Source organism: Trachypithecus francoisi, unplaced genomic scaffold, assembly GCF_009764315.1.
Source record: "Trachypithecus francoisi isolate TF-2019V2 unplaced genomic scaffold, Tfra_2.0 Lachesis_group1, whole genome shotgun sequence".
NCBI lineage: Eukaryota > Metazoa > Chordata > Mammalia > Primates > Cercopithecidae > Trachypithecus > Trachypithecus francoisi.
Genome location: NW_022681454.1, coordinates 121,078,321 through 121,091,283, shown reverse-complemented (window position 1 = coordinate 121,091,283; position 12,963 = coordinate 121,078,321). Strand labels below are relative to the sequence as shown.

Sequence of the window (12,963 nt, the reverse complement as noted above, 5' to 3'; positions counted from 1 at the left end):
GAGCATAAAAGTTCAGAAAATTTGCAGTTTGGTGATGTTATAGAAAATAAAAACCCATTTTCTGAGGAGAAATTCAAGCTGGCTGCAGAAATTTGCTTAAATAACAAAGAGGCAAATTTTATTCACCAAGACAATGAGAAAAATGTCTCCAGGGCATGTTAGAGACCTTTGCAGCAGCCCCTCCCATCACAGGTCCAGAGGTCTAGAGGGAAAAAATGGTTTCATGGACTGGGCCCAGAGCCCCCCTGCTATGTGTAGCCTAGGGACTTGGCGCTCTGCATTCCACCTGCTCTAGAATTGGCTAGAACAAGCCAAAGTACAGCTCAAGTCATGGCTTCAGAGGGTGCAAGCCCCAAACGTTGGCAGCTGCTGTATGATGTTGGGCCTGCAGATGCACAGAAGTCAAGAATTGAGGTTTGGGAATCTCTGTCTAGATTTCAAAGGATGTATGGAAACACTTGGATGTTCAGGCAGAAGTGTGTTATGGGGCAGAGGCTTTATGGAGAGCTTCTGCTAAAGTAGTGCAGAAGGGAAATGTGGGGTGTGAGTCCCCACACAGAGTCCCCACTGGGGACTGCCTAGTGGAGTTGTGAGAAGAGAGCCACCATCTTCCAGACCTCGGAATGGTAAATCCACTGACAGTTTGCATCATACATCTGGAAAAGCCAGACACTCAATGCCAACCTGTGAAAGCAGCCAGGAGTGGGGGCTGTGCCTTGCAAAGCAGAGCTGCCCAAAACCATGGGAACCAACCTCTTGCATCAGTGTGACTTGGATGTGAGACCTGGAGTCAAAGGAGATCATCTTGGAACTTTAAGATAGACTGCCCCCACTAGATTTCAAGTTTTCGTAGAGCCTGTAGCCCCTTTGTTTTGGCCAATTTATCACATTTGGAATGGCTGTATTTACCCAATGCTTGTATCCCCATTTTATCCAGGAAGTGATTAATTTGCTTTTGATCTTACAGGCTCATATGTGGAAGGGATTTGCCTTGTCTCAAATGAGACTTTGGACTGCAGACTTTTGAGTTAATGCTGAAATGAGTTAAGAGTTTGAGGGACTGTTGGGAAGGCATGATTGTGTTTTCAAATGTGAGGACATGAGATTTGGGAGAGCCCAAGGGCTGAATGATATGCAGAAAATTTGCAGTTTGGTGATGTGATAGAAAAGAAAAACTCATTTTCCGAGGAGAAATTCAAGTTGGCTGCAGAAATTTGCTTAAGTAATAAGGAGGCAAATTTTATTCACCAAGACAATGGGAAAAATGTCTCCAGGGCATGTCAGAGACCTTTGCAGCAGCCCCTTCCATCACAGGTCCAGAGGTCTAGAGGGAAAAAATGGTTTCATGAACTGGGCCATGAATGATATGGTTTGGCTGTGTCCCCACCCAAATCTCATCTTGAATTGTAGCTCCCATAGTTCCCATCTGTTGTGGGAGAAAACTGGTGGAAGGTAATTGAATCATGGGGGCAGGTCTTTCCTGTGCTGTTCTCATGGTAGTACGTAAGTCTCATGATATCTGATGGTTTTATAAAGAGGAGTTCCCCTGCACATGCTCTCTTGCCTGCTGCCATGTAAGACACACCTTTGCTCCTGCTTTGCCTTCCACCATGATTGTAAGGCCTCCCCAGCCATGTGGAACTGTGAGTCAATTAAACCTCTTTCCTTTATAAATTACCCAGTCTCGGGTATGTCTTTATTAGCAGCGTGAGAACAGACTGATACACATGGTCTGCAGCACTCTAACCCACAGAGTCCCACACCCTGGGGAACAGGCAGAAGTGCACCAGGGAGGCCGCCCTCAGGACAAAGGGAGCCAAACCATGTGCTCCCCAGAGTCTGAAAGCCACCTGCCTGGGATCACTGCCACTGACAACAATCCTGCCACTCTCAGAAGCAGGATTGCCATACACTTGCATGTATCCCAAGGATGGTCTTTTCCTGCCCGCCACCACCACTGTCATTGCTGCCACTCAAGCATGCTGCCTGGAGGCCTGGAAATTATTCTGCCCTTGCTAACACAGCCTGATGTCATGCACACCATTAGGTAGATCTGAGGACAGGCCCACTCAACCTAGCACTGCACCTTCCAGTACCTAAGCATGCTTCCTGGGGACCTGAGGACCACCCTGTTGTCAGTTACCCCAGGCACATGTATGTATCACCAGAGGGCCTAACAATAGACCCCAAACACTCCCAGCACCTAAGCACACCATCCAGAGATGTTGAGATTGCCCTACCATGTCCACTATTGCCAGCAACTGTGCAGTCTTCCTAAGGGCCTGAGATAAATCCACTCAATCTGTTGCTGCAACCACCATTGGCACTCACACACATGTACCATCTGGGGAACTAGGGACTGGCCTGCCCAGCCATCTCAGCCATTGCTAAAACCAGCATTACTTTCTGGGGTACAAGGGTTGTCCTGCACTGTCACTGCCTTTGCCCATATCATGTACACTGCCCAGGGGCCTAAGGTTCTACCTGTCCACCTAGGCCACTGCTACCACTTTTGTCACCTGAGCAAGTAGTCTGGAGGCCCAATAATTGTCCCATCTGGACATGCTAACACTTGCATATGCTTCCTGGGGGCCCAAGGACAGGCATAATCAGCCCACTGTTGCCACCACTGGGACCAAGAACAGGCCCATTCAATATCCCCATCCCCAAGAACAACTCAAACCCAAAATTAGTAGGTGGAAAGAACAGAGTAGTATTTCTAAATGAAATAGAAAAGAAAAGAAAGGATCAACAAAAAAGCTTTTTAGAAAAGGCAATCAAAATAAATAAACTGCTAGACTAACCAAGAAAAAAAGAAAAGACTCAAATAAACAGAATCAGAAACAAATAAAGGAAATTATCACTGATTTTTACAGAAATAAAAAAGATTGTCACGGACTATTATGCACAACTATACACCAACAAACTGGAAAATTTAAAGGAAATCTATAAATACCTGAAAACATATGATCTGTAAAGGATGAATCAGGAAGAAATAAATTATCTGAGCAGACAAATAACAAGTAACAATATTGAATCAGTTATAAAACATTTCCCAAAAGAAAAGCACAGGACCGGATACCTGCACTGCTGAATTTTACTGAGGAGGAGCTATCATTAATTCTCCTGAAACTATTGCAGAAAGTTGAGGGGAAGATATTCTCCCCTAACTTATTCTATAAGGCCGGAATTATCCTGAAACCAAATCCAGACGGGGCACAATAGAAGAAGAAAACTACAGATCAATATCCCTGATGAACAATAGATGTCAAAATTCTCAACAAAATATTGGTAAACTTAATCAAACAGCACACATCAAATAGATAAAACACCATAATCAAGTGAGATTTATTCCAGGGACACAAGAATGGTTCAACGTATGCAAATCAATCAGTGTGATACATCATATCAACAGAAAGAAAGACGAAAACCATATTATCCTCTCAAGAGATGCAGAAAAAGCATTTGATAACATTCAAAATCCCTTCATGATAAAAACTCTTAACTATAATTAGGCATAGAAATAATATACCTCAACATAATAAATGCCATATACAACAAATTAACAATTTACATTCTACTGAATGGAAAAAGGCTGAAAGCCTCTCTTCTAAGAACTGGAACAAGGATGCTCACTTTCACTACTTGTATTCAACATAGTACTTGAAGTCTTAGCCAAAGCAATCAGGCAAGAGAAAGAAATAAGAGGCATCTAAATTGGAAAAGAGTACTTCAAATTGTCTTTTTTTTTTTTTTTGCAGATATTATCTTATATTTTTAAAAACCAAAGGAATTCTCCAAGAAACTCTTAGATTTGACAAATAAATTCAGTAAAGTTACAAGATACAAAATCTATATACAAAAATCAGTAGCATTTCTACTGACCAATAATAAACCAACTGGCGGAAAAACAACAAGAAGCCAATACCATTTACTATAACTACACACACACACACACACACAGAGAGAGAGAGAGACAGAGAGAGAGAGAAAGAGAGAGAGAGAGAGAGAGCTAGGAATAGATTTAACCAAAGAGTTGAAAGACCTCTACAAAGGAGACTAACACACTGATGAAAAAATTGAAGAACACCCAAATGAAAAGATATCACACGCTCATGGATAGGAAGAATTACTAATACCCAAAGCAATCTATATATTTAATGCAATGACTATCAAAATACCAATGACATTCTTCACAGAAATAAAAAAAATCATAAAATTTTTATGGAAGCGCGCACACACACACACACACAAACAAAATAACCAATAACCAAAGCAATGGTGAGCAAATACAATAAAGCTGGAGGCATTACAATACCCAACTTCAGTATGTATTACAAGGCTATAGTAACCATAATAGCATGGTATTGGTATAAAATTAGATACACAGACTAATGGAACAGAATATAGAACCCAGAAATAAATCCATGTGTTTACACCCAACTGATTTTAAACAAGGCACCGATAGCTTATACTGGGAAAATGAAACCCTCTTCAATAAATTATGCTGGAACAACTGGATATCCATATGTAGATGAATTAATCTAGATTCTTACCTTTCATTTAAATAAACTCAAAATGGATTAAAGACTTAAACATAAGACCCAGGGGAAATATTCCAGTACATTGGTCTAGACAGGATTTTGTGGCTAAGACCTCAAAAACACAGGCAACAACAACAAAAATAGACAAATGGGGCAAGTGTAAACTAAGATTCTTCTGCAGAGCAAAGGAAACAATTAAAAGAATGAAGAAACAATGTGTTGAATGAGAGAAAATATTTGAGAACTACTTATCCAACAAGGGACTAATATCTAGAAAATTCAAGGAACTCCAACAACTCAACAGGAAAAAAATAATAATCCCATTAAAAAATGGGCAAAGGACATGAATAGATGTTTCTCAAAAGAAGATGTACATGTGCCAAGAGGTATATAAAAATGCTCAACATCACTAATGCAGGGAAATGCAAATAAAAACCACAATGAAATATCATCTTACCCCAGTCAGAATAGCTATTACAGAAAATACAAAAAATAACAGATGCTTGTGAGGATATCAAGAAAATGAAACTCTTAAACATTGTTAGTGGGAATGTAAATTAGTACAACCTCTATTGAAAACAGTATGGAGATTTTTCCAAAAAACTAAAAACAGAACTACCATATGATCCAGCAACCTCACTACTGGGTATATATCCAAAGGCAAGGAAATTAGTATATCAAAACGATAACTCCGCCCTTATGTTTATTGCAGCACCACTCACAATAGCAAAGATATGAACTTAATCTAAGTGTTCATCCATTGATAAATGAATAAAGAAAATGGGCTGTTTTTATGTAGTGGAATACTATTTAGTCATAAGAAAGACTGAAATTCTATTATTGGCAGTAACATGGTTGCAACTGGAGGTCATTATGTTATGTGGAATAAGCCAGGCACAGAAAGAGAAATGTTGCATGTTCCCACTCATATGTAGTAGGTAATAAAGTTGATCACACAGGGGTAGAGAGTGGAATCATAGATACCAGAAACTGGGAAGAGTATGTGGTTCGGAGGAGGGGAATGAAGAGCGGTTAGTTAATGGGTACAAAAAAAATAGTCAGATAGAAAAAATAAGTTCTACTATTCGATAGTAGAATGACTACAGTGAACAAAAATATATTGCATATTTCAAAATAGCTGGAAGAAAGGACTTGAAATGAGCCCAATACATAAAAATGATAAATGTTTGAGGTAATGGACATCCTAAACATCTTGATTTGATAGTTGCAAATTATATGCATGTAACAAAATATCACATGTATCCATAAATATCTATAAATACTATGTATCAGTAAAAAGCAACTTGCTTGGAACTGATTATTGTTTTTCTTAAAACAACTTATATTCTTCCAATCATACCATTTACAGCTGATAAATGTCTACTTGCCAAAAAAAAGTAGTCTCACTATGGTTTTTGTTGTTAAATAGTCATGACTATGCCTATATAGCATTACTGTATATTTTGTCTTATTTGATCCTTACAGTAACCCTGTAACAAAGATAGATCACAGAATGTGTTATTTCCTATTTAGTTGAAGAATAGAGAGTTCTGTGAATTTTCCAGGGTTACCTCAAATTTGCAACTTAGAGGTATTGGACTTTTAAAGATGTGGGCAGCTGGTTCTGACTACTGCCTTTCTGGTGAGACAGGCTACTGTTTATGGCTGAGAATATTGATTGAAGGCTTGATAGGGAAATGAGTTATAACCACTGAGTTTTTTTTTTTTTTTCATTGCTATTTATATGGTGAAAGCTGGAAGCCTGGCTCTTATGGCAAAAATAAAATAAAATAATAAAATGAAATAACTCCATGCTTTGGGAATTCCTCTATTTGTTGACTCAAGGCTTCTCACTAGAAGTCAAGAATGTTTGCCTGTGGTCCTAAGTGAGAACCTAGGCGAAAGTGTGTGGTTATGATATGTGTAATAATCACTTTTAATGTCCCAAACTGAGGGACTGATATTCTCCTAAATAGGACTCTCGTTTTGTTTCCCATCGGAGAAAATGGTAATACTATTCTTGTATTGCTCAGGCTATGATTCTTAGAGATATTCTTCACTCTTCACTTTGTTTTTATACTCAATGACTAATCTATCAGCAAACTCTGACAGCTGTATCCTGAAAAAAATACTCAGAATCTTACCAATTTTACTACCTTCATACGAAAATCTTGATCCAAGCCAATAATTATTTAAATGATCTCTTAAATGATGTCCTTGTTTCACCTTGATCTTCTTCACTGTGTTCCAGGAAGAGTAACCAGAGGGATCATGTTAAAACAATGGTCAGATCCTGTTTTTTCTCTGTATGAAACCAGCAAATGACTTCCTATCTCTCACAGAAGCCTAAATTCTAACAATGGCTGACAGCTTGTAGGTCATCTGCCTCTTCCACTTACCTGTCCAAACTCATCTCCTACAGCTTTTCATCTTATTTACTCTTCACCAGGTGCACTGGCCTTCTCTCTGCCTATAATACGGCAATATACTTCTGCCTTGGAGCTTTGGTATACATTGTTCCTTCTGCTTGTAACCCTGTTGTCCCAGATAGGTGCACGGGTCACTCCCTCACTTTTATCACTCCAGATTTTTACTCAAATATGACCTACTCAGCAAACTTTTCCTAGTCACCCTACATAAACTTGCATCCACAAGCACTCACTCCTGCTCTGCTTTTACTCCTTAACATTTATCATTACCTCACATATAGTTTCTTACTTGTTTAGATTGTTTATGTCTCACCTCGTAAAATAGAAGTATGAAGGCAAAAATTTGGTCTGTATTTTTCACTGTTGTAGGCCCATCACTCAGCACAGTTCTTGTACATAGTTGGTGCTTGATAATTATTTGCTGAATGAATGAACTTGTTGAATGAGGAATTAATCTTCCTCATTTGGTGAATTAGGATCTTTATTTTCTTCAGACTTTCAAAATAACAACAAGCCAGATATAAAATGGACCAAGCCTATCATTCATTGTCTTAGGTGCTGAGTAAAAGTTATGTCAAAGGTAGGCATAAAAGAAACAATAGAAATATGGAAATTGGTCATGAAGATATAATATTATGTTAAATAATATTTTTATTAATTTAGCCCTTAATAATTCGCAAATAAATTTTATATGCATATTAAATTTAAATTTACCACTCTAAGATGTGCAGGAAAAATATATAATTTCCTTTTTGTAAATAAAAAAACAAAAATTTAGAGAAATTAGATAATTTGTCCAGAATCATACTACTAATACATAGCAGAGCTAAAATGAAGTCTTAGGATACACTTATCTTAAGGCTGAATCAGTGTTTCTTTCACTTTTCTTCCACATACATTTGAATTGCACATTTTAACACCAATGTTTTAGTGTCAGGAAAATTAAAACTTTTTAAATCAGGACACAAATATCCTTAAAAAGATAGGTTAGTTCTCACTGAAACCCATCATCCTGACTCTACATAAGACACACCACTGGGACTCACCATTTGCCATGTGTAAATACATTTCAGTCCATGCGGAGCTGGCAGGTGTCCAGATGGGCAATGCTAACCTGTTGGGAGCTCTACTGCCTGGAACATGAGATTCAAACTGATGGGCAGATGTCCAGTGAAAAGACCATTGGTGAAGTGGATAGTCCACTTTCACCAGCTTCTTCTGTGAAATTAGTGCTAGAAAACATGTGTCCTGGCTGTTTTGTGGATCTGGAGCCTATGGCCATTGATGAAATCCGAAATGGCCTATACTGACAATTTTTCCACCCAGAGTAGCTCATCACTGCAAAAGAGGATACTCTCAACAGCAATGTCTGTAGTCACTATACCATTGGCAAAGAGATCAACGACCCAGTGCTGGACTGTATCTGGAAGCCGTCGGACCAGTGCACAGGATTTCAGGACTTCCTGGTGTTCCACAGCTTTGGCAGGGCCACTGGCTCTGGCTTTACCTCACTCCTGATGGAGTGGCTTTCTGGTGACAATGGCAAAATCTAAGCTGTAATTCTCCATCTACCGAGCCCTGCAGGTGTCCACAGCCATGGTCAAGCCCTACAACTTCATCCTAACCACTCATTCACACCACCCTAGAGCACTCAGATTGTGCCTTCATGGTGAACGATGAAGCCATCTATGACAATTGCTGCCACAACCTGGACATTGAGTGCCCAACCTACACCAACCTCAACTGCCTCATTGGCAAAGTAATCTCCTCCAACACAGCTTCTCCGCACTTTGACAAGACCCTCAACATGGACCTGATAGAGTTTCAGATCAACCTGGTGGCCTGCACTCACATCTACATCCCCCTGGTCACCTATGTGCCAGTCATCTCTGCAGAGAAGGTATACCACAGCAGCTGTTTTTGGCAGGGATTGCCAATACATGCTTTGAGCTGGCCAGTCAGATGGCAAAGTGTGATGGTATGACACTTTAGGGTATCTGGCTTACTGGTATGGCAAGTGTATGGCTTACTGCCTGTTGTACCACAGAGATGTACCCAAGGATGTCAACACTGCCATTGCCACCATCAATACCAAGTGCGGCATTCAGTTTGTGGACTGCTGCCCCACAGGCCTCAAGGTTGGTATCAACTAAGCACTACCCACTTTGGTGCCTGGAGGTGACCTGGCCAAGGTACAGTGTGACACATGCATGCTGCGCAACACAACCGCCATTGCCAAGGCCTGGGCCCACCTGGACCACAAGTTCGAACTGACGTATGTCAAGAGGGTGTTTGTACACTGGGAAGCTGGTGAGGGCATGAAGGACGCTGAGTTCTCCAAGGCTCCGGGAGGATATCGCTGCCCTGGAGAAGGATTAGGAGGAAGTAGGCACTGACTCCTATGAAGATGAGAATGAGGGAGAAGAATAGAACAGCTGCCTGGAGCCTATTCATTATGTTTATTGCAAAATCCTTTGGAAATAAACAGTCTCCTTGCATGGTTTAAATAAATAAAATAAAATAAAATAAAATACAAGAATTTAGTATCTTCAGCAAACCATAACTTAACACCCAAAAGGATAGATATACATTTTAAAATATTTTGTAATTTGCATTGTTTTACACAGAGAAAGCACAGGAAAATATGTAGATTTTGCAAAGGGTAATTGATGGGCCTTTTTTTTTCTTTTTTCATGTTGCTTTTAGGAACGTGTGGGAAAACAGCTTTTCTCTGGTGAAAAAAAAAATGCAGACTATTGCTACATTAATTTCCACATCCAGAACATGAAATCTGAAAACAAAATAACTATAAAATTATACCACACAGCAGTTAAATTAAAGAAGCTGAGTATACAGCTCCATATATGCTTACTATAAAGAGAATATTTTTGCAAATTAAAAATATGTGAATAATTGTCATGAAGAAGTAATTGCTTTTAAAGATGAAATCATTGGAGGCTGGTTTTGTTCTCAACTTATTCAGAACCTTGTTTGTGCTTCTAAGGATCAGAGCTTAGCAATGTTTTTGAACCTTTGCTCTTTCCCTATACCTTTAAAATGTTGTTCAGGACTTTCTATTCTAAATGCACTGAGGAAAGTACTGTTGCTCCCCTTAAGGATCAAATACAGAACAAATCTGAGTGACTGGTGACAAACTTCTACATCCCCACAACTATAAAAATTAATATGTGGCAGTAAGTAATACTTTATTACTTATCTTTCTGAATAATTGTTTTAAAATATTTTTAAATGGTGGTCTTTAATTTTATTTAGGAGTTTATTTTTATATCCTTACATGGTAAACAATAGCAAATATAAATCCACACAGAGTTACAGGGCATAGGAGAGAATCAGCATTTATTGTCAACTCATGACTATACACTTGGTATGCATTATTTTATAATTCAAAACAATACTTTCATGTGAGTATTAATATCTGTATTTACAGGAGAGGAACATGATATTCAGAAATTAAGTTTACATAGTTACTAAGGAACAGATACAGGGTTTGAAGTTCATTTTATCTCCAGAGTGATTAATCTTCCAAATATACCTTTTTTGATCCCATAGTGTTTGGAAGATATGATCTTCCAACCAACTTGGGAATGACTGAAACCCCTAAAGACATCTTGGCAAATGACTCCTCGGCAAAACAAGTCTTTTTTTTTTTTTTTTTTTTTTTTTTTTTTTTGAGACGGAGTCTCGCTCTGTCGCCCAGGCTGGAGTACAGTGGCCGGATCTCAGCTCACTGCAAGCTCCGCCTCCCGGGTTTACGCCATTCTCCTGCCTCAGCCTCCCGAGTAGCTGGGACTACAGGGGCCCGCCACCTCGCCCAGCCAGTTTTTTTGTATTTTTTAGTAGAGAGGGGGTTTCACCGTGTTAGCCAGGATGGTCTCGATTTCCTGACCTCGTGATCCGCCCGTCTCGGCCCCCCAAAGTGCTGGGATTACAGGCTTGAGCCACCGCGCCCGGCCCAAAACAAGTCTTATGACAAAGAACTTATTAATTTGAGGGCCAGAATATATTGTTAAAGCTAAAATAATTAACAAGTTCTTATGTATATTTAGTCTAATTTCATCTCTGCCAGTTCCCGTCTATCATTTGAGGTCATACACAACAATAACTCTTTTAGTTAATTGCCTTTCAGCTAATCGAAGAGAGCTGGTTTTCTCTTTTTTAGGTTAAGTATCTACAATTCATTTAAAATATTTCCTTAGCAAATGAACTACCGATCAATTATTATCTATACCTGATAGAAATTCTGATAGGAACTCTGAGAGGAGCTCAGAGACAATTTCAATGTTAAACATTTAATGTCTACTTCATTGATGAAAGAGTTGAAACCCCGATCAACTATGTAAATTTTAAATTAAACTTAGGCTATCTTTTCTCTAAGAATAAGAGCCTATTCTTGATTTATTTGGGTAAGTTACATGGCAAATTGAAAATCAGTGAATTCACATAGTGAAGATTAGTGAATACCTTCTGAATAAAAGTTTTTATTAATAACCATGACAGACACTTTGAAATCAATTATTATAATTCTAGATTGTGTTTTCCCACTATTTCCTAGGAGTGCTGTAACACATTTACACAAATGCGGAGGGCTTAAAACAACAGAAGTTTCTTCTCTCACAGTTCTAGAGTCTCGAGGTCATAAATCAAGGTGTAGGCAGAGTCATACCCCCTGCTAAACTTCTGGGGTAGGATCCTTCCTCGCTTCCTCCACATTCTGGTGGCCCCGGGTGTTCCTGGGCTTGCAGGTACAGCCCTTCAATCTGAGGCTGCATCATCACTGGTGTTCTCCCCTCGTGCGTCTGTCTCTGTGTCTCTTCACTATGACATCAGTCATATTGGATAAGGGCCCACTCTACTTTAGTATGACCTCATCGAACTAATTATATTTGCAGCAACTCTATTTCCAAATAAGGTCACATTCTGAGGTAACAGAGTTATGACTTCAATAGATTTGTAGTGGAGAGGAGGCCACAATTCAACCCTCAGTCAAAAGTTAGTTTAGGATGTGGAATATGTGAGGAGGGAAACTACGTCTGTTTCTCCAAATCATTTCTAGATTTCATAGACCATCATTTTATTTAACTTGTAATGTAGAAAATTCAAACATCATAGAGGGCTCTCTACCTGAAGTACACTGTACCTTCTTCGATCGCTAAGTTTTAGAAAGTCTGGGCACTTCCTGAAACTGAATTAAGCATGTCTGTGTGTCTGCGTGTATGTGTGTGTGTGTGTGTGTGTGTGGGTATGTGTGCATTCTCCTGAGAGAGTATTTTTAGCTTTCTTCAGAGTCAAGTGGTCCACCACTCTCCCAAATAGGAGAATCTAAAATAGACAAATCAAGACAGCTCTAGGTAATATAATGAATGTTGGCAAGGACAGATTCCCATGACTTATCCATTAATTTTCCAATTTTAACTTTCTGTTATAGGGGCCTATGTTCCTTAAAACTTTTAATTTCAGTGCACATCCAGAGCCTATGATTTATTTCATTCTATGCTTTGTAACTTTTTAACCACTTTTCCTTTTTTCATGATATCTGTCTCATTATTCATTTCCTCATAGTCATAAGCTCAACTTTGCAAATAATAGTTAGATTTGTGATAATCAAACCTATAATGGAATTTAATGCTTGACACTGAGCCAGTGTTATGTTTCACTCATCAAATATTTGGTTGAGCTTATTATGCTCCATCTAGACATTGTACCAGGAAATAGAGATACAAATGATTAAAAAAAAAAAAAAAAAAAAAACACTGTTCCTTTGACCTCAGAAGCTCATAATTCATCCAACATTTAAAACTCTTCATGGTACATATGAATCATCTGGGAATCACAGTTAAAATGCAAATTCTGATTCAGTAGGTGAAGAGGGAGAATTCTGAGATTCTAGACATCCAGTTAGTTACCAGATGATGCCTATGCTGTTGGTCTATAGGCTGTATTTTATATAGCAGGGTTTGGTACAATCTTTC

At 38.9% G+C, this 12,963-nt stretch overlaps 1 pseudogene; it reads left to right on the top strand.

The window, feature by feature from the left end:
* Positions 1 to 8,027: 8,027 nt before the first annotated feature.
* Positions 8,028 to 9,504, top strand: LOC117084794 (annotated as a pseudogene).
* The last annotated feature ends 3,459 nt before the right edge of the window (positions 9,505 to 12,963 follow it).